Here is a 23,189-nt window from a genome sequence, read left to right on the forward strand (position 1 = left end):
TCTCACCCGTTTTCTCGGTTTTTCATACATTGAATGAGAAGATCCTCTTTCAAAAATATATTTGCCTTTTGCAGCTGCAAAAGTGTAAAAGAAACACAGTGATGACTACAAGCAGAAAGAATTAAGCAAATTTTGGAGACGAAATACTTCGGTTTCCCGTTGTTGGGGTCAGTGGCAGATCTAGGAATTTAAGGTCGGGTGGTCCCAATATAATATTAAAAAATTAAACCGTAAACTACAACTTTTCATTCATAATTTTTGTACTAACAACATTACGAGCAACAAAGATTAAATTTGTTTATGATAAAGTGTCATACCTAAAAATGTGTCATGATATTCAGGGTCTCTGAAGATTGGAAAGGTGATTGGTGTTGGCTGGTGGTGCCTTCGGTTGGGTGGGATGGGGATTGGGGAATGGCCCGATGGGAAGCAATTAATGGGTTATAAGAAGATTTGGGAAAATGGGCTCTTTTGAAAGTAAAGCCCCTACGAAACTTAGCCTCCCACGTGACTTAGAGATTGTTTTCAAACCCATAACAAACTGCACTGTTTCACTCAAATGGCTTGGGTAAAACGACTTCGTCTAGCCAAGTCATTTGAAAAGGAATAATCAATCTTCTTTTTCTTTTCCTTCTGGTTTGTTGAATTCCAGAAAAGAGTGCAGCAGTTGCTCATCTCCGCTCTTATCTGCCCAGACTTGGGTGGTCATCGGAGGTCTTCACAGCTACTTATCCGAGCTTTTGGGTGGTCCAAGGACCACCTAGGTCCTTTAATAGATCCCCCCTGGTGGGGTAAAGGTTCAATTTCAAGGTCTTTTAATGGTGAAGAACATAAAGTTAAGGGACTATAAATAACCAATTTGAAACAAGGTTCTCAAGCAAGAAGAACTCAGTGAAGACACAACTGCACGACACTGGTTAACTGACCTCAACCTACTCCCTATGTTTTAAGGCTAGTCCGTACAGAAATGTGAAAGGTTGCCATAAAGACACATTTATATCTAAGTTTTGCTTCAAACTTGTTCATATAATTTTATTTCTAAGTTTTGCTTCAAAAATTAAGGGTCAATGAATCCTAAAAACTAGCCACTTCCCATGCATCCTAAAAATAAGCAAATGGAGATAAAATAAAGCAACGTGAATCAGCGACTACTAAGGAACATGGAGTGAGATATAGAGACTTGGAGCCTGACATGCCCCGATCCCGATGTTCCCCGAACACCAGGGTAGGTACGTGTTGGCTAACACCCTAGGGTGACGAAAGTCATTTATTTAAAACATGAGAACTAAAATATGAATAAGATAAGAGAAATTTAAATATAATTAATATGCAAATGAGGAACGTGTTCAGAGCATACAACTAACTAGAGCACTAAAAGAAATAATATAAAATTGAATGAATAGAAGAATGGGTCCTACATTGAGAGGACTCGAAGATGCCGATGCAGAAGTGACTTGACACTGGAATTGTAGGCCTCAATTCTAAATCCTGATGGGGTGCAAAACAAACATGAGTGGACCAAGTCGATATATATATATATATATATATATATATATATATATATAAAATAAAATAGTTATTTAACGTACTAACCCCCAAAGTTTTACGAAAACTCAATAGTATAATATGTAATAGGTTTTCCGAAAACCCTAGCATGCCATAAAACCTTTCATAAAACATATCTCATATATAGTGTGTTAACTAATGGTATTAGTATCGCCCAAAGGCATATAGAACTCTTCTTTCAGAAACTTCCTTCACAAGTATCAATCACCCGTAGGCTCCTACAACACCCAACCCGAAGGTCAATATAAACATCAATCGCCCGAAGGCTCCTACAACACCCAACCCGAAGGTCAATATAAGTGACCACTAGATAAGCACAAAACCACTGAAAATAATCTTTCCAAACGTAAGTACATATATCTTAAAAGCATCTTCATAGTATAAAGTCATCCATCATCTATACTATAAATAAGCGTGTAAAAACATGCTCTAAATAGTACATTGTCATTCATCAGATATCCTACAAAGAACATGGGTTTGATAGAAAATATGGTATTCCAAAATATTCTAAGTAAGCATGATAATCATATAAGGTAAATCCAATTTACTCATAAAACGTTATCTAAAACGTGATCATTAAATCATGCTTTTCATGTATGCATTTCTACTAATAAAACATGTATTTTAGAAGGGGTCCACTCACAAATACTTTGTTGTCGAAAAGCCACGCAAACTAGCGAAGACAGAACGCCACAAACAATTGCCCCTAAGAACATAAAGGGTACAATTAATAAAACTTTATCCAAACGATTGAATTTGGGAAAATGAATGTCAAAAATAGATTCAGGATGTCGAATTACCCTAAGAAGGGTCTCGGGTAAATTTCATAAAAGTCAACACATGGAATATTCCAGAGAATATTCCCTGACGAAATGTTCCCTAATAGAATATTCCCTAATGGAATATTCCCCATAAAATGTTTGGGCCGGTTAAGGTTTAGGGTTTGAAAGGTTAAAGGGTTTAGTGGGCCAAAGGCCCTAGATTACAAGGGTTTGGATTAGGCTTTTAAAAAAGTTGGGCTTTAAGAGTTTGGGTTTAGTTTCAAACAAATAAAATAAATAAAAGGGGTTCGGGCTTTGGGGGTTACGGGCCTAAGGCCCGAGTTCTAAATGGCCTAAAGGCTTAACCAAACATTTGTAACTTTGAAAAGATAAATGTAATATAGGGTAATTCAAAATACTTATATTGAAAACCAAAACTGAAAATGGAAGTGGGTCTCGCCCAAACACACGTAACGTCACGTACTCCAAGAAAATATGTGTCTTTGGGTCGAGCCCCAACAATAGCGAATATGTAACAACTACCATAGATGGGTCTTCCTACCCACTTGCTTAACGAACCCAACAAATAAGTTATCAACACAACAATCGGCCGTCCGCGATATCGACCACATATTTGTTGTCTCGATAAGCAAACAGTAATTTCCTAATGGTGCACAATTTCACACGTCGTAAATTCAATCCTCTAAATACCAGTTCACAATACTTCTCTATCAACCAGTGTTGCCTGTAGAAAACTTTCGTACCATGTCGCAAAAGTGCCATACCAAAACTGAACAAAATAAGAATTGTCGTCGTAACAACTCCATTCTCCTCAATTCTTCCAAATGTGACCAACTATTCCAGTGTTTTGCCAACAAAGAACCCATTTGAAAACTGTACCTTGGGATTCAAGAGAAGTGACTACCATGTTAATAGTAGACCCAAAAACTTGAGCCAAGCAAGAAGAAAATGAAAAGTCACCTTCCTCAACAAGCAGTATCTCTTGGGAGCTGTTGTAATGCTCAATCCACCTCTCCATTTTTGCTTAGTTGTAGATTCCTAGTCAAACAAGGTCAAAGTTCGTGGAAGGACAAAGGACTCTCAATTCATCAACCTAAAAACCCTATGAGAGCACACACCATTTGAGAGCAATGTAAATTCTACATGTGCTTAAGCCACAAGACGAGTGAACACAACGCGTCCTCCAAAGTCTAGATAGTTCACGAATGATACCCTCAAAAAATATTCGAGCAATGAACTTATATCATTGGGACAGAACTACTAAAGTATGATATGATGCTTATGAATTGTAGTAGGATAATGAGTGGTGACTATTCAATTCAGCATGAAGATAGTGATGCAATCTGTTGACCACCTGCACTACAACCTTCATCAATGTCTTACTAAAAGATGGCTTAAACCTCACACCTACATGTAACTCTTTCTGGTAAGTATGGTAAACTTGTGGAAAGGTTATGCTCCTAATGTTCTTGTCTAAATCGATAAGAACTAAAAGCATGCTTCAGTCGAGTCGATCGATCGTGAATTCCTCACTGATTGTGAGAGAAACCATGTCAAGAACGCTAAAAGAATACTCAAGAATTTGAGGGTCAAAACAAGTCCATTAAAATCTAGACTGTAATGTTCGGGCATGATCCCGTAATAAAAATAGAAGTCACTGTTTATGATTATTTGGTTAATCATCTTAGTAAGGTTGATTGATTTCTTAGCCAAAAAGGACATAGGTCTAAGCTCAAAGAATAGTTAATAACTGCTAATAAGATTTGACGAGGCCAAAGACATTTCGTAATTCACAATACTGTGTGTAAGCTGTTTCAAAGGTCAAAATTTAAACATAGAACCTTTAAATCAACAGAATGACGAAGAAGAAAGATACAAAACAGTATGCGCATGCATGTAGTGGCATGATTGGCTACCTTAAAGTGATGCCCTTGAGCAAACCAAAGCTCAATGAGTCCAGAGAAGTTCAGAGCAAAGCTCGATCTTCCTACAATGATGAATATGGTGGAGTCTCAAGCCATTACACTGAAAATTACAAGGATAAACAGTTAGTGGACAAGAGCACTGGTCAATTAGGCTACAATCAAGAAGCTAAGTTCACCTCTATTTAAAAGTACGTGGACAAGGAGCCAGGGTTTACTGCCAAGTACCAGATCCAGGTGAAGTTCAAGGAGTCTGTTTATCCAACCAAGACTAGATCTTCATCATCCAAGTCCAACTACAACCACAACAAGAATTGCAACTTCTTTTAGAAATTGGTGAGAATAGCATATGCTATCGAGGAGTTTCCCAAGAAAAGTATTTAACGTAAATGAAGTCAACGCTCAAAGGATTTGGTGTGAAGCTGACAGTCAATGGTTAGGGAACTTGACTTCGTCGTTGGAGTAAGCAAGGAAGTTATCGATAGAACAATAGCCGAGAATTGTTCTAAAGATCCACACGAATTTCTTCAGTGGGAATGAGTCCGAGAACATGGATTCGATCCCACCAATTACCACTTACTAAACTTCATAATAACTAGCGTTGACTTGCTTTCTCTAACCTGCATTTCGAAAGTTTCAAGTAAATTTCGAAAAGATATGACTATGCCTGCCATGCCTAGGGAATGCATGTCGCAGAGTGACACCACCTATTCAAATTTTCCAAATTCAAACCACTTAGGTTATTCCGTTTCCCAAAAACTTCTATGTAGAACCGACTCCGACCGTAATTCCTAAGGAATTCATGTTGCAGAGTATCGATCCGATGTCGAAAGTTGTCTAACAATCCATTACATCATCGATGAGGCACAATCTCGACACAAATTTTCTTTTTCTTTAATATGATGGGACTAATCATGCAGTATGAAAGTTGCACAACTGTGCCGAAAGACAACAAATCCGGAAGTTATGACATCCAAATGATGTCAAAACAGACACACTACTAGAGTAAGAAAAGATCCTAAGTATGCTCTGAACAAACCATGCTCTGATACCAATCTAACATGCCCCGATCCCGATATTCCCCGAACACCAGGATAGACACGTGTTGGCCGACACCCAAGGGTGACGAAAGCCATTTATTGAATGAAAATGTTGAGAACAAGAAATAAATAAGACTTATAAATTTAAATATAATTAATATACGAATGAGGAACGTGTTCAGAGTATACAACTAACTAGAACACTAAAAGAAATAATATAAAATTTGAATGAACAAGGAATGGGTCCTACACCGAGAGGACTCGAAGATACCAATGTGGAAGTGCCTTGACGCCGGGATCATACGCCTCGAATCTAAATCCTGAGGGGCGCAAAACAAACGTGAGTGACCCCTTCTAAAATTCATGTTTTAATAGTAGAAATGCATATATGAAAAACATGATTTAATGATTACGTTTTATGGAACGTTTTATGAGAAATTGATTGTCATGCTATACTAAGTTTATTTTGAAATACCATATTTTCTATTGAACCCATGTTTTTTGTAAGATATTTGATGGATGACGATATACTATTTAGAATATGTTTTTACACACTTTTTTATAGTGTAGATGATGGATGACTTTATACTATGAAGATGCTTTTGAGATATATGTACCTATGTTTGGAAAGACTATATTCAATGTTTTGTGCGTATCTAGTGGTCCCTATTATTGACCTTCGGGTTGGGTGCTATAGGAGCCTTTAGGCGATTGATACTTATATTGACCTTCGAGTTGGGTGTTGTAGGAACCTGTGGGCGATTGATACTTATGAAGGAAGTGTTCTGAAGAAAGAGTTCTATGTTCTGCCTTCGGACGATTATGATACCACTAGCTAGCACACAATATACGATTTATGATTTATGAAAGGTTTTATGGCATGCTAGGGTTTTCAGAAAAACCTACTACATATTATGTTATTGAGTTTTCATAAAACTTTGGGGGTTAGTATGTTGAGAACTATTTCAGTATTTTATATATATCACCTTGGTCCACTCATGTTTGTTTTGCGTCCCTTCAGGATTTAGATTCAAGGCGTACGATCCCCGGGTCAAGGCACTTCTGCATCGGCATCTTCAAGTCATCTCGATGTATGACCCATTCCTTGTTCATTCAATTTTTATATTATTTCTTTTAGTGTTCTAGTTAGTTGTATGCTTAGAACACGTTTCTCATTCGTATATTAATTATATTTAAATTTATAAGTCTTATTTATTTCTTGTTCTCAGCATTTGGATTCAATAAATGGCTTTCGTCACCCTTGGATGTCGACCAACACGTGTCTATCCTGGTGTTCGAGTAATATGGTGATCGGAGTGTGTCAAAGCTCAAGTTTTTTTTTATATAAAAGGCCTAAAATCCCATTAGAACAGGGGAAGAAAAAGGGAAGTATCAGATCACTTTACAGTTTCCTGCAATTATTTTGAACAAAGACTAACTTGAGCACTGTAGTGTTTTTTTGTAGGTCCTCATCCTCCCTTATTGCCGGTGAGCGAAGCTGGTGTTGTGGGATTCTCAACATGGTTACAAGATTTATTAGTTGAGGATTGGAGGATCCGAATTATTCCACTCCAATAGAAATGTTTGTAAACATAACTCACATCAATGCATGATAAAAATAAAAAATAAAAAGAAAAAAAAAGAAAGAAAGAAAGAGTCTTAACGAAACACTCATGGTACTATTCACTTTTAACGTTAAGGACATTTTTACTCTAAAAAGTCACTCTTAGTACTATTCACTTACAACACCTTTTTATCTTTTTGATTAAAACTTAAAGTTTTTAAGCCCATTTTCATTAGTTTTCTTCCCAAAAAAAACCCATCATCAAGTAATCAGGCCACGAACTTATGTCAATTAACTGAAATGCAAAGTCATATTAAACGCATATCAAGTTCCAAACTTGTAATTTCCAACAATTGAGAGCTTCTTATCACGAAGACAAAGACCAAGACTTTCCCCAGAAAAGGCCAACAAAAGTTCTTCTTTTGTTTTCTTCTTCTGATGCTTCTCCCTATTTTTCCCTTAGGTATGTCCTCTTTTTCATCTTCCGTCGGTATTCCTCTCCCCATCTCTTCCTCAGTCCGATCTTCAGCCATAGTTCCTTTTCAATTCGTGTGTAGAGTTGGGGTGTTGTTCCTGGCTCGGGTGTTTCCCACACCACCACGTTCTCCTTGCTGTCTGCCGTTTTCGGCAGTGTTGCTTGTGGGTTTCCCCGAGCTTCTTCCCAGTAGTTGGCTAATCCCTCTTTGGTGCCAACTATCACCTGTTAATGGTTGTGATCTAGTTGCAGTTTGGGGTTGGCGGTGGTGTCTGAGACGGAGTTGGTCAGTGATGGATGACATTTCCTGTGGTTGGCCTAGATCTCTGTCAATGGAGGAGCTTTCAGTAGAAGCTTCTCAGTTGGCTGTTGTGTGTTTTTTTGGGTTTCACTGTTGTGGGGCCTCTTTCTTTTTTTCTGTTGGTTTTGGCCCTTTTCTGTTTGTGTATAATTGTAATTGGGCCTTTGGTTTGCTTGTACTTTTGGGCTCGTTGTTTTAATAAAAATTGAAGGAGTTTTAACTATAGTTTTACTATAGTCAAACTTTTTTCCAAAAAATAAAAATAAAAAGAAAAAGAAAAAAAGTACTTCTGACAACTTTAAAGTGTTTCTCTTCCGAAGTTGTCTGACAACGGGAAACACACCACCCAAAAAAGGACAAGTTAGCAATTTAGCAGTCCCTTATAGTAACCCATCAACTTTGAAAGTTTTAAAACACATAACTCATATCAAGGGAATATCAAAATGGCATCTTGGGTTAAACACTGACTCGGATGGAAGGCTCTCATTGGAGAAGATTTCACTACTTTCAGGTCACAAAGGCGAGGTATGAATAAGACTATCGAAAATGTTTTCAATCAATTAGTTTGGAACGCAAATTGATATTATGTATGTTGGGGGTATACGACTGTAGAGGCTTAAGAGGGCAAGTTGTGTTTTCCCTCAGAGAGAAAGGCAATGAACATTGAACTCTCTCTCTCTCTCTCTCTCTGATGCAACCCTCTTATGGTTACTCCGTATGTTACAGATGATGCTTCGAAAGTTGGGCTTCTCAAGTCCCTTCCTAATGCGAACACCAAATTTTTTATGTTCCAAGCTGACCTATATGACCCTCAAGAGTTTGAGCCTGCCATTGAAGGCTGTGAGTTTGTTTTCCATGTTGCCACTCCGTTGCAGCATAATAACCTAAGCTCTCAGGTCAGACACTCGTGCTGTTTTAGGAAGATAGCAAATAGGATTCGACTATTTTGTCCAATCCATTCTAGTCTCATCAAGAACAATAATTTGATTCAATCGTGCGCGACAAACGAAGGGATAGTAATAATTTGAGTATTTTGATTATGCAGTACAAGGACACAGGTGAAGCTGCTGTTACTGGGGTGAGAATCATTGCTGATTCCTGCATTTGTTCGCAGACCGTCAAGCAACTCATCTACACTGCAAGCATACTAGCTGCATCGCCTTGGACAGAAGATGGGGCTGGATTAAAACCCTACTTTGATTAATCATGTTGGACACCCCTTGATGTCTCATTTCCTCATGGCACTGATTTCACAATAGTACCTCTTCTACTTGCTCTTACGTTATTTGTTCTACGATATATCAATTTCGCTACAATAATGAGCATCGAATAATTACGTTTGATCTTTAATCTGGAAATGTGTTATAGGGGTATATCGTATCAAAGACATTAGCAGAGAAAGCAGTGCTGAGCTATAACGACATTGATGGTGGTAAATTAGAAGCGGTAACTCTTCCTTGTGGCCTAGTAGGAGGAGAAACTCTTCTCCCAAGTTCGCCTCGCTACTACAAAAGGGCCTTATAGTGTCAATAGGTGGCATCAGTTTAATATAATATAGTGGCGGATAAGACAGTTGCGACACTAACTGAAGATGACGTCGGATTTACTGTCGCTTATAAGCGTCATAAAATGTCTATGTCTCTTTGAAACCGACGTAAACATTTAATGTCGCTTATAACCGACATATATTTTAATAATTTTAAATACTAGTGTCGCTTTAAACAAAACAGTGTCGCTTTTAAGCAATATAAAGTATTGATGTCGCTTTTAAGCGACACAAAGTATTGTTTTTAAATATTTTAAAGCCTGCGTCGGTTCTAAACGACATAGATTTTAGTTTTTTTAAATATCTATGTCAAAATGATAGATTGACTAACACTTAAAATTTATTTACACTTTCATTAAATATAACATAAGATTTTGTGGTATCCACTAGTGTAAATATTTTAAATTGAAGATCGAATTCATTCATTATATTCATATAGGGTCAAGGACTGTAGCTGTGAAAAATCATCTAAATCGGAGTTAAAATAACCGTTAAATCGTGATTTTTCGTTTATAACCGTCGAAAATTTTTGTCCCGTTACTTAATCTCTAAATGTTTGTTTTTTTCCATTTTTGGCGTATGCAACCTGGAAGCATATATAAACAAGTTTGATGGTTGGATCGTTGAAATTAGTTTCGTAGAATGTGTATCCCATCAAAACGATAGATTCACTAACACTTAGAATTTATTTATACTTTCATTAAATATAATATAAGATTTTATGGTATCCAGTAGTGTAAATATTTTAAATTAAAGATCGAATTCATTCATTGTATTCATATAGAGTCAAGGAGTGTAGCTGTAAAAAATCATCAAAATCGGAGTTAAAACCACAGTTAAATCGTGATTTTTCCTTGATAACCATCGAAAAGTTTTATCCCGTTACTTGATCTCTGAATGGTTGTTTTTTGCGATTTTTGGAGTATGTAATCTCGAAGCGTATATAAACAAGTTTGACGGTTCAATCGTTGAAATTAGTTTCGAATGATGCGTATCCCATCAAAACGATAGATTCACTAACACTTACAGTTTATTTATACTTTCATTAAGTATAACATAAGATTTTGTGGTATCCACTTCTGTAAATATTTTAAATTGATGATCAAATTAGTTCATTGTATTCATATAGGATCAAGGAGTGTAACTGTAAAAAAATCATCAAAATCAGAGTTAAAATAGCCGTTAAATTGTGATTTTTCGTTTATAACCGTCGAAATTTTTTGTCTCATTACTTGATCATTGAATGTTTGTTTTTTGATATTTTTTGCGTATGCGATCTCAAAGCATATATAAACAAGTTTGACAGTTGGATTGTTGAAATTAGTTTCATAGAATGCATATCCCATGAAAACGATAGATTTACTAACACTTAAGAGTTTATTTATACTTTCATTAAGTATAACATAAGATTTTGTGGTATCCACTAGTGTAAATATTTTAAATCGAAGATCGAATTCATTCATTGTATTCATCTAGGGTCAATAAGTGTGGCTGTAAAAAATCATAAAAATCGGAGTTAAAATAGCAATTAAATCCTGATTTTTCGTTTATAACCGTCGAAAAGTTTTGTCTCATTACTTGATCTCTAAATGTTTGTTTTTTTTGAGATTTTTGGCGTATGCGATCTCGAAGCATAAATAAACAAGTTTGACGGTTGGATCGTTGAAATTATTTTCGTAGAATGCGTATCCCATGAAAATGATAGATTCATTAACACTTAGAGTTTATTTATACTTTCATTAAGTATAACATAAGAATTTGTGGTATCCACTAGTATAAATATTTTAAATTGAAGATTGAGCTCATTCATTGTATTCATATAGGATCAAGGAGTGTAGCTGTAAAAAAATCATCAAAATCGGAGTTAAAATAACCGTTAAATCGTAACCGTTAAATCGTGATTTTTCGTTTATAATTGTCAAAAAGTTTTGTCTCTTTACATGATTTCTGAATGTTTTTTTTTTTCAATTTTTGGCATATGCGATCTCTAAGCATATATAAACAAGTTTGACGGTTGGATCGTTGAAATTAGTTTCATAGAATGGGTATCCCATGAAAATGATAGATTCACTAACACTTAGTTTATTTATACTTTCATTAAGTATAACATAAGAATTTGTGGTATCCACTAGTGTAAATATTTTAAATTGAAGATCGAGCTTATTCATTGTATTCATATAGGATCAAGGAGTGTAGCTGTAAAAAATCATCAAAATCGAAGTTAAAATAACCGTTAAATCGTGATTTTTCATTTATAACCGTAAAAAAGTTTTGTCTCATTACATGATCTCTGAACGTTTGTCTTATGCAATTTTTTGCATATACAATCTCGAAGCATATATAAACAAGTTTGACGGTTGGATTGTTGAAATTAGTTTCGTAGAATGTGTATCCCATCAAAATGATAGATTCACTAACACTTAGAGTTTATTTATACTTTCATTAAGTATAACATAAGAATTTGTGGTATCAATAGTGTAATATATTTTAAATTGAAGATCGAGCTCATTCATTGTATTCATATAGGGTTAAGGAGTGTAGTTGTAAAAAATCATCAAAATCGGAGTTAAAATAACCGTTAAATCGTGATTTTTCGTTTTATAACCGTGGAAAAGTTTTGTCTCATTAATTGATCTCTGAAAGTTTGTTTTTTGTGATTTTTTGTTGATGCGATCTCGAAACATATACAAACAAGTTTGATTGTTGGATTGTTGAAATTAGTTTCGTAGAATTCGTATCCCATCAAGTTCATTGGTGCGTGTTTATATATATATATATATTAAGTAGATTTAAATTTATTTATTTTGTACGTATAAAACTTAAGAAATTGAATGGTATGTATATTTAAGCCGATCCAATGGTCACCAATTTTTAAAATGTAATTTAATATATATAATTATTATAGTTTTTAGGGGTATAAAATAGTTAAATTAATATATATAATTATTATAGTATTTTTTTAGGGTTATAAAATTATAAAATTAATATATATAAAATTATAGTATTTGAAATATTAGGCGGGAAATTTCCCGTTTGTTTTGCACGAGGACATGGATGGAGAAACTTAGTGTCGGTTTTAACCGACGCGAGTTTCATTAAAGCGACGCTATGTAAATTTCAAAAAGTGTGTCAGAAAACCGACGCTAGTTTCATTAAAGCGACGCTATGTGAATTTCAAAAAGCGTGTCGGACGTTTGCGTCGGTTTTAAGTGACACTAGTTTCATTAAAGCGACGCTATGTGAATTTCAAAAAGTGTGTCAGGAGTTGGGGTCGGTTTAAACCCATATTTAAACCCCTCTCTTTCCCATTTCATCTGTGCTTTCATTTCTCCCCCAATTTCAGACTTTCTTCTTCTGCTTCCCCATTTCATCTAAGTGTCCCTTTCTTCCTCCTTTTCAGGTTTTCCTCTTCTCCTTCCCCATTTGCTATGGATCACCATTTTGAAGATCAACATTCTAAGAAACTCCACTTCGAAGAGGAAGAGCTCGAAGGTGGTTCATTTTTAAATTATTATGATTATTAGTTTTTGTTTTTGTTTTGTATTCTAACTAGTTTTATGCTTAAATTGAAAATTTATTTTTGTTTCTTGGTTTTTAATTGTTTTTTATGTATTTCTACGGATCAACTCAACAGAGATACGGACCCTTAATTCCAAATTGGAAAGAACAGCCTTGTTCGTTTAATTCGTATGGAAAATGCATTAGTTATAATTCTAGTGCGTTTTCGAAACATGTAGCGGCATAGGTTAAAGATTACAGAAATATTTCGATGGTGGCATACTGGAATAAAGAAAAAACAATGGTAAACGTTTCATGATTTATTTTATTATACCTTGAAATTTGTCTAATAAATTCTTGTATTTTTCAGGAGATTGCCGAAAAAAATAAGCATAATCGGCAGTTGAAAACTATGAACCACATAACCGGTTCAAAATCTTTTGCAAGAGTTCGGGAAGAATTTGTATGAGTTGTACATTTTTAGGAATTGTAGTTAATTTTAAATTTAATATATAGTTGGTAGAAATTTTATTTTTAATATGAAGTTTGCTTAAAATTGTTTGTTTTTTCATTGACATATGGTGGGATTTATTTTTATATAATATTTTTTAATTATTATTAATTAAAAACGGAAAATGATTTTTTTTATTATTAATATACTTGGTGTCGCTTATGAACGACATCATAATAATTATTTTATGTATCCATATGTTATGTAATGTCCGTCAAAACCGATGGTAGTTTGGATATTTTATAATTAAATTGGTAATTAGCGTCGCTTTAAACCGACGTAATGTTGAAGTTTGCATTGCTTTAAACCGACGTCAGTCAGTGTCGCTTTTAATCGACGCTGCGTACTGGCGGATTAAGCGTACAAACCAACACTGAAGCCCTTTCGTGACACCAACATTAGTGTCGCTATTCCAATCCTACATTACATTGTTTGATGTCGGATTTTTGCTAAATTTCCGACAGAAATTGGGTTTCTTGTCAGTTTTTGTAGTAGTCTCTAAGTGTGGGAGTAGTTATATCACAAACTTACCGGGGACTTGAACGATTACAATGCATTAAAATTCACGCAAGAAGTTGTCGGTTCTGTTCCTCCTGTACACATTGAAGATGTTTGCCGAGCACATATCAAACTTTTAACTTTAATTATTCTGGAAGTTCTCCCTCCTTTTGAACATTGAACTCCACGAATATTATCCATTTTCATATTCTTGACTGAATTCATTTCAGATTCGCCGAAGGACCGGAAGAAGGAATCAAATGTGACTTCAGTTAGCTGGTGAAGATTGGTTTTGAGTATAAGTATGGCATGAAGAACATACTTGATGACAGTGTAGCAAGTGGAAGGAGGTTATCAAAGAACTCTCACTCTCAACTGATTTAATTTTCAGACTGCAGAAATAAAGACACCATGTTACAAACGCTGGTGTAATAATGTTTTCATTTTTAGGCTCTGCATGTTCGAGTATTGTGAGATATCCTCACTTACTGAATAAACCAAATCTCGCAGATTCATTAGCATAACTATTTCAGGATTGTATGTGTTGAGCTTAGTCCAATCTGTCCAAGCAAAAAGGATGGGATAACTTAATCTAAGACAAATTCATTCTGTCTAGTGTAAATTTGAAAAAAAGTTCAATCCCATCTCACCGTTTTTCTCGGTTTTTCATATATTGAAGGAGATCGGGTTAGTCGCATTGATGCTGCATGGTTTAGAGAAGTTAAATTTGATGGATGGAAGCATTTCCACACTAGGAGGCAGACTTGTGTATAGACTGTCATTGACGTTGGAGAGCTGCGCTGCGCCCCCTGAAGAGAGTAAAGACACACATTATCCTCAGTCAACTCAACAGTGCCATCTAGAGTCCAAGTCATCAACACAGTCAGCAATTACTTAGTCTTTAAGTTTCTTGTTGTAACAAATTCATAGATTAAGATTAATTAGTTACATTAGTTGATAACTAAGTATTATTAGCTGCTTTGCATAAATACCCACAATGTAATCAGTTTCATTCTCATTGAAAGATATATTTCTTATATGGTATCATCCCCTTTTCGCTTCACCGCCTTTTCTTCGATCCTCTTCTTCGTTGTTCCTTGCGATCTCTGATTTCTTCGATCTTTGATCCTCTCTCTTCAATTTCTTGTGGATCTTGATCGATTCTCTCTTCTTTTCTCCTATCTGTCTTGATTACGATGACTTCGTCAAGTTCATCTCCACTGAATCCTGATGTTCTTGCCCCAAAATTCGTCCCCGATGAACCCTAATTTCACTACGGTTCCGCCTTCTCCCTCAATTTCTTCAATTTCGATTCAGAATATTAGTTGTATGGTTCCTACCAAGCTTAAACGGGACAATTATCTAGTTTGTAAAGCGCTGTTTGCTCCAATTTTTTGTCACTACAAGCTTACGGGGATTGTTGATGGCTCTGCGGTTTGTCCTTCGCCTTTCTTACTTGATGATTCTAGCAAGAACACTGGCATTCCAAATCCAACCTTTGATCTGTGGTATGAAAAGGATCAAAATATCCTTATCTGGCTTAATTCTACTATTTTGGAAGACCTTATTCCGTTCACAGTTGGTGTTACCTCTTCTCGAGAGTTATGGTTGAATCTTGAGCAACGTTTTGGTGGCGTTTCTGTTGCTCACATTCACCAGCTTTGATCTCGCCTGCACACTATTCAAAAAGGAGATCTCTCGATTTTTGAATATATTCAGCTAATCAAATCCATCTCTGATGCACTCATGGCTGCCGATGCTCCGATCTCTGAAAGTGATCTGATTGCAGTCACTCTCAATGGCCTCTCTAAAGACTATGAGTCGTTTGTTGACTCCATTATGCTTCGCATCTCTTCTACCTCATTGGATGAACTACATGGCTTACTGATTAACAAAGAATTGTTCATGCAACGTAAGAAGAAAACTGTTGCTTTGTTCGTTTCTGAACCATTTCAAGCCTATACGGCTCAGTATCCTTAGTCTCAAGTGCTTCTTCTTCCCACACCACAGGGTCCTGCTGCACCGAGGCAATTCAATCGTGGTAAAGCATTTTATAGAGGCAAATACTCTCGCAGCAACAATACTTATCAAGGCAACAACTATCGGGGTAATAACTATTGAAGTCACAATTATCGCGGCAATTATGGCAATTATTCTCATAATTCTGGTTCTACTCCTAGTCATCGGGATCCATGCCAAATCTATCATTCTCCGGATCATGAAGCTCTTGATTGTTTTGAATGCATGAATCATGCTTTTGCTGGTAAAATTCCTACTGCTAAATTGGTAGCTATGTGTGCTCACACCAACATCAAATCTTCTGCTCCTACTTGGCTAATGGACTCCGATGCCACATCTCACATAACGAATGACATCTCTGCTATTCATTCTCCAGTTCCTTATAATGGTCAAGACAAGGTTTATATTGGTGATGGTCAATGTATGCCCATCCACTATACTGGTGCAACCTTTCTTAATACTTCTGCTGCCACTTTTCGTCTGAATAATGTTTTACATGTTCCTGCCATGAAACATGTTGATGCACAAAACCGGAGAGGTCTTGGAACAACGTAAATCCGACTGTGAATCTGCAAGAAAGTAAATAACACAAGATGTATCGTGGTTCACCCCAATGTTTGGGCTACGTCCACACTGATATTGTATTTCTCTGAGAGGATTATGAGGAAGAGAGCCTCTGTAATGTGAGAGTGAGGCTTTGAGAGGGTGAGAGGCTTTGAGGGATCTCAGGCCTAAGAATTAGCCTCTCCTAATAAAGAGAGTGAGGAGTCCTTTTATAGAATAAGGGCTTCTCACTTATTACATATTTGCCCCTTCATTTATTACATAATTACATTTGAGTCCCCCGAGTATTTATACGAGATCTAAATACGAAGGCCCTAAGTATGGTATAAACAGTAGTTCCCTAAGTGTTTAGTCAAGAGAGTCTTTTGGCTGGAAACTTGAAATTCAGTCCATGTGTGGGCCGAAGTAACTAGATGTCGTCTAGAACTGAATACTCGATATGAGGCGGTGCTCCATCTGAAATGATGCTCAACTAGAAGTAGCACATGTTGCGAGGTTGCTCTGCTTGTGGCTTATATTGCCTTGGTTAGCTCGGCTTGTGGCGTTTGAAGGTGAGGGAGTCCCTTTTATAGAATAAGGGTTCGCTCCTCAATATAAAAATGATGGGCTAGAATTGGTGCTCGCGGCGAGGCGGTTACTTAGCAGGCAGTGATGTCCTCTAATGATGGTGAGGAAGTCCCTTTTATATAATAAGGGCTCGCTTCTCAATACATAAATGATGGGTTAGGAGTGATGCTCGCGGCGAGACAGTTGCTCAGCTGGCGATGATGCTCTCTAATGAAGAGGAGGGAGTCCATTTTATAAAATAAGAGCTCGCTCCTCAGTACATGAATAATGGGTGCTCTCTAATGAAAGTGAGGGAGTCCCTTTTATAGAATAAGGGCTCGCTCCTCAATACATAAATAATGGGCTAAATTCCTCAAGTAGTTTTCATGAGGCCCAGTTGAGGCCCAATATATGGTACATAATGTAGTCCCCAAGTCTTCGGTCAATAGAGTCTGTTGGCTGGAGACTTCAAATTAAATCCATGTATGGGACAAAATGGCGGTTGTTCCGAGGCGGTATTTGTATACCCTACACTGAAGCTTTGTAGGTGAAGCTTTGCAAGTGAAGCTTTTAAAGCTGGAGCTTTGTCAATGGAGCTTTTGAAGTTTGAGCTTTTGTAAATGAAGCTTTCGAAGCTGATTGACATGAGTGATGCTCATGAATGTTTATGTATGAATGACATGAGTGATGCTCATGTATAATTTTGGAGTACTGGACGTACTTTTGATCACCTAGTGGGTGATAATAGCGGCAGGTTGCCGAATAATTTTGGAGTACTGGGTGTACTTTTGATCACCTGGTTGGTGATAATAGCAACAGGTTGCCGAATAATTTTGGAGTACTGGGCGTACTTTTGATCACCTGATTGGTGGTAATAGTGGCAGGGTGCCAAATAATTTTGGAGCCACAGGGCTTGCCTCTTTTGGGCATATGGGCCTTGGCCCTCCACACAACATTCCAGCCATTATTTTGAGCTTGTTGTTATTTATTTATTTATTTATTTTATTACCCTCTGATTGGGTTTATACAGATGTCTCCGAAAGATAAGAAAAATAAATTACATCATTAAAAAATAAGGAGTTGTTGTAGAAGGTGGGTATGGCAGATGGTTGGGTAGTGCGATAACAAGTGCTTGCGGAGGGCAGGGCCTGCTCAATGAGTCACGCTCATAATTATGCCATCACACCGTCTGCTTTTTCTTTATCTTTTTTTTTTTTTTTGCTGCACTTAATGGGCATTGCTTTTGCTTTTGTTTCTCTTTTTCTGCTGCATGGTCCATGAGTCCACCCCCAAGGCTCCATAATATTCTCCCACACTACAATTTGTGCTTTCTTTAATAGCTTTAAATTGTTGGTGGACAAGATGAACAGTTGGTGTCGAGAAAATAATCAATTTTGGAAAGTAGGCATCTTCTGGTGCGCTTGCCTTTATTGCACCTGATGGAGGTGGAGATGTTGGGCACAACGGGACCACCAGGGACGACGAGGTTGCGGATCCGCTGCTATGGATTCAAAGCAGGTTTGTGAAATCTGTAGCAGTCATTGTAATTGGTACACTGACAATTGCTGCATGCCTCACTGCTTTGAAATCCAACCTGGCAGCACTTACACACCACCTGAGCCACCGTCACCGCCTTCGTCGAATTCATAGCTTCAATGGGCTTGAGGGAAAAAGAAGAGTCGCCGAAGAAAACACCAACAAACCATGAACCTTCATTGTCCTCTTGACACCCAAGCATGGAGGGAGAGGTCAACGCCGTTCGAGCATAAAAAGGCATGAAGACAAACCAAACGTAAACCGTGGTGACTAATCTGAGCAACACAAAGCACCCTAATAAGAACACCAACCCCGACGACATCAGGCACCTCTACCTGCACTTCACGCTCATGTTGCAGCAGTTACCGCCGCTATTACTCGCACCATTCGCACATCCCAAGGATATATACTAAGGATTCTTCCTGCCTGATTTGTCTATGTAAACAAGGTCAAGGTTCTTGCTAACTTCTTCAAGCACCCATGGAGGTAAAGGAATGTTGCATGAGTCTTTAACATTTCCTCCGCACTGATGAAAAGACATGATGACTTGGATCTTCATGCCGTGATTTTGCACCATTTGCACAAGCTCGGCTCGAGTTTCAGTTGAAGTCCGCGACTTTTGTGAGAAGGAGAAAGAATGAAGGAATGTGGTTGTGTTTCCATTGATGCTGCCGTGACCGGGAGCTGAAGCGGAAGACATGGGTTTTGCAGTGACTGTGCAGGTGTTGGGTTCTTGGGTTTCTGCAGATTCACGGTGGTGAGATGAAAAAATGAAAGAGAATCGACATAGCTTTTCGTGTCGTTTCTCACAGACGGGGCCAAATGTTGATGCACAAAACCGGAGGGGTCTTGGAACAACGTAAATCCGACCGTGAATCTGCAAGAAAGTAAATAACACTGATATTGTATTTCTCTGAGAGGATTGTGAGGGAGAAAGCCTCTGTAATGTGAGACTGAGGCTTTGAGAGGGTGAGAAGCTTTGGGGGATCTCAGGCCTAAGAATTAGCCTCTCCTAATGAGGAGAGTGAGGAGGCCTTTTATAGAAGAAGGGCTCATCACTTATTACATATTTGCCCCTTCATTTATTACATAATTACATTTGAGTCCCCCAAGTATTTATACGAGATCTAAATACGGAGGCCCTAAGTATGGTATAAACAAAACATAATCTTCTTTCTGTGTATCAATTCTTACGAGACAATCACTGCAAATTAACCCTTGATTATGATGGTTCTACAATCAAGGATCGTATTTCGGGGAGGATGCTTTTCCAAGGGCTAGTTAAAGATGGTTTTTATCCGTTTCAAGGACTTCCTCCAGCATCTAATTCTCCCTATGCTCTTGTCAGTAGCAAAGCTCCTTTACAAGTTTAGCACAATCGGCTCGGTCACCCATCTTCTGCTATTTTCAGGAATGCTTTAAATAGTAGTACTATCATGTACAGTGGTAAAGTTTACTTCTTTCTTCTGTTCAGATTGTGCAATTGGTAAGAATCATAAATTACCTTTCATTGTGAGTCTCAGTTCTGTCTCTGTGCCCTTAGAACTTGTTCATTGTGATATTTGGGGACCTGCCCTACTTTGTCTATCAATGGTTATAAATACTATGTGTTGTTTGTTGATGAATTCACAAAGTACAGTTGGTTGTTTCCATTAAAGCTCAAGTATGAGATGTATTCAGTCTTTGTCAATTTCAAGAGTTATGTAGAAAACTTGGTTGGTAATAAAATCAAAGTTCTTCGATCAGATTCTGGGGGTGAGTTCACAAGTTCTTGTTTTAATTCCTTTCTCATGCAACATGGTATATTGCATCAATATTCTTGTCCTCATACACCGGAACAGAACGGTTGTGTTGAACGCAAACATAGGCATCTTACAAAAACTACTCGGATTCTCCTTACTGCATCAAAGGTTCCTCATCAATTTTGGGTTGAGGCATTTTCTACTGTTATGTATCTAATCAACAGGCTTCCGATCTCTGGCCTTGATAAATCTCCATAGGAATTACTTTTCCATAAGCCTCTGAATTATTCAAAGCTCAAGGTTTTTGGGTGTAGTTGCTATCCATGGCTTAAACCATATTCTACTTCCAAGTTTGATGGGAAGAGTATTCACTGTGTTTTTCTCGATTACAATTTGCAACACAAGGGCTATCATTGCTTGGATCCTCTTACATCTAGGCTTTACATATCTCGTCATGTACTCTTTAATGAATCCACTTTTCCTTTTCATACACCACATGAGTTCCTTGTGCCCCCTTCTTCGATGCCCCATAGTCAACCTTCACCACTTTCAACTTTCACTCTTCCTTTTACTCTTCCCTGTACTTCCTCACCCTCTTCCTCATCCTTTCCCACCGTGCCAGTTTCTCCAATCTCACCTATATCCTCTTAACCAGTGTCACCTTTTCCAACAATGCAGGATTCTCCAATACCACATCCACCTCCACCTCCACCTCCACATCCCCCTTCCACCAATACTCATTCCATGATTACTCGGTCCAAAGCTGGGATTTTTAAACCCAAAGCATTGGCTGCTACTAAACACCTTATTGATTCATTGAATTTTGTTCCTACAACCTTTCTACAAGCTTCTAAGCAAGATCATTCGATGAAAGCAATGTCTGAGGAGTTTCAAGCCCTGCAATCTACCGGCACCTCGTCTTTTGTTCCTTCTACACCACATCAAAATCTTGTAGGTTGTAAATGGGTGTTTCGTATCAAACAAAAACCTGATGGTAGTGTGGACAGATACAAAGCTCATTTAGTAGCAAAAGGCTTTCATCAACAAGAAGGTATTGATTTTCAGGAGACTTTTAGCCCGGTTGCCAAACCTGTAACCATCAGAATTCTCTTGACATTAACAGTGCAATTTGACTGGTTTTTAAACCAATTGGACATAAGTAATGCCTTCTTACATGGCACACTCAAGGAAGAGGTTTTTATGCAACAACCCCCGAGGTTTATTGATCCATCAAAGCCTTCTCATGTTTGCAAGCTTTCGAAGTCCTTGTATGGCCTTAAGCAAGCCCCACGGGCATGGTATGATAAATTGTTTCAAACCTTGCTTTCTCTGGGATTTCAGAACTCTCAATCAAATTGCTCACTCTTTGTTGTTTTTGAGCCATATCTTGTTATTGTACTAGTATATGTGATGATATACTAGTTACTAGACCTAATGCTCAAGCCTGCAATGCTTTTATTCACAAGCTCAGTCAACTCTTTCCAGTCAAAGATTTAGGCCCTTTACATTACTTCTTGGGTTTGGAAGTTCATCGATCCTTAGACGATATTTTTCTCTCTCAACACAAATATGTCATGGATCTTTTTCTCAAGACACACATGGATGGTAGTAAACCGTGCACTACTCTTCTTGGTACTCAGAAGTTAGATCATAGTGGTACACTTTTCTCTAATCCCCATGAATATCGGTCAATTGTTGGGGCATTGCAGTATTTGGCTTGGAATCAACTTGACCTTTCTTTTGCTGTCAATCAACTCTGCCAATTTCTCCATTGTCCGCGAGACACTCATTTTCAATCTATTAAACGTGTTTTACGTTTTCTTAAAGGCACTATTGATGATGGCATTTGGTTTTAAAAAGGTTTTCTCACTCTTACTGCCTTCTCGGATGCTGATTAGGCTGGGTGTGTGTTTGATCGACGATCTACAAGTGGCTACTGTGTTTATCTTGGCAGCAACCTTATCAGTTGGAGTGCCTAGAAACAACATACGGTTGCTCGCTCCTCTATTGAGGCTGAATATCGTTCTTTAGCTCACGCTTCTGCCGAAATAACTTGGATCTGCAAAATTTTTAGGGACATTGGCTTTCCATTATCCCAGGTTCCCATTCTTTGGTGTGATAATGTATCTGCAATTTCTCTTGCTTCAAATCCAGTTTTCCATGCTCGAACGAAGCATGTTGAAATAGATTACCACTATATCCGTGAACTGGTTTTAGCATCTCTACTCAAAGTTCAGTTTGTTCCCAATATCAATCAAATTGCAGATATTCACACTAAGTCTCTGTCCAAAGTTCGATTTCAGTTTCTCAGGTCCAAGCTTTCACTTGGTTCTCCTCTATTTAGCTTGAGGGGGTGTAAAGACACACATTATCCCCAGTCAACTCAACAGTGCCATCTAGAGTCCAAGTCATCAACACAATCAGCAATTACTTAGTCTTTAAGTTTCTTGTTGTAACTAATTCATAGATTAAGATTAATTAGTTACATTAGTTGATAACTAATTATTATTAGCTACTGTGTATAAATACCCCCAATGTAATCAGTTTCATTCTCAATGAAAGATATATTTCTTATAGAGAATGCCTTTTATTATGTAGCACTTCTATCCCCTATAGGCATATGATTCACAACGGCAATCCTCAGAGGTTTTTGCAGAAGTGAATGGAAGTGGATTCATTATACGCGAGATCAAATCCATAGAAATCTACACGCTTAATCAGCATGAACTTCTGAGAGCATGTAAGCTTGAACTTAGGCTTGCAACCCTTGTTTTCATTATTTGTAAAGAAATGCCAAATGGAGAACCAGTAGGCATTTTTACCCAAACCATAGAACCCACATGTGAAAGGCTTATCCAATGAAGTTAGTAAGTCAGAATCATCTTCCACTGGAAGAGAATATCCTATTTCAAAAGATATATTTGCCTTTTGCCGCTGCAAAAGTGTAAAAAAACACAGTGATGACTACAAGCATAAGAAGCAAGCAAATTTGGAGACGAAACATTTGGTTTCCCGTTGTTGGAGTAAAAGTTCGGTTTCCAGGTCTTTTAATGTGAATAACAAAAAGTTAAGGCCATCT

The 23,189-nt window shown here is 37.4% G+C and overlaps 1 pseudogene; it reads left to right on the forward strand.

The window, feature by feature from the left end:
• The first annotated feature begins 8,318 nt into the window (after positions 1-8,318).
• LOC126626699 (anthocyanidin reductase ((2S)-flavan-3-ol-forming)-like) lies at positions 8,319-14,218 on the forward strand (annotated as a pseudogene).
• The last annotated feature ends 8,971 nt before the right edge of the window (positions 14,219-23,189 follow it).

The sequence above is a fragment of the Malus sylvestris genome, chromosome 6, assembly GCF_916048215.2.
Source record: "Malus sylvestris chromosome 6, drMalSylv7.2, whole genome shotgun sequence".
NCBI classification, from domain to species: Eukaryota; Viridiplantae; Streptophyta; class Magnoliopsida; order Rosales; family Rosaceae; genus Malus; species Malus sylvestris.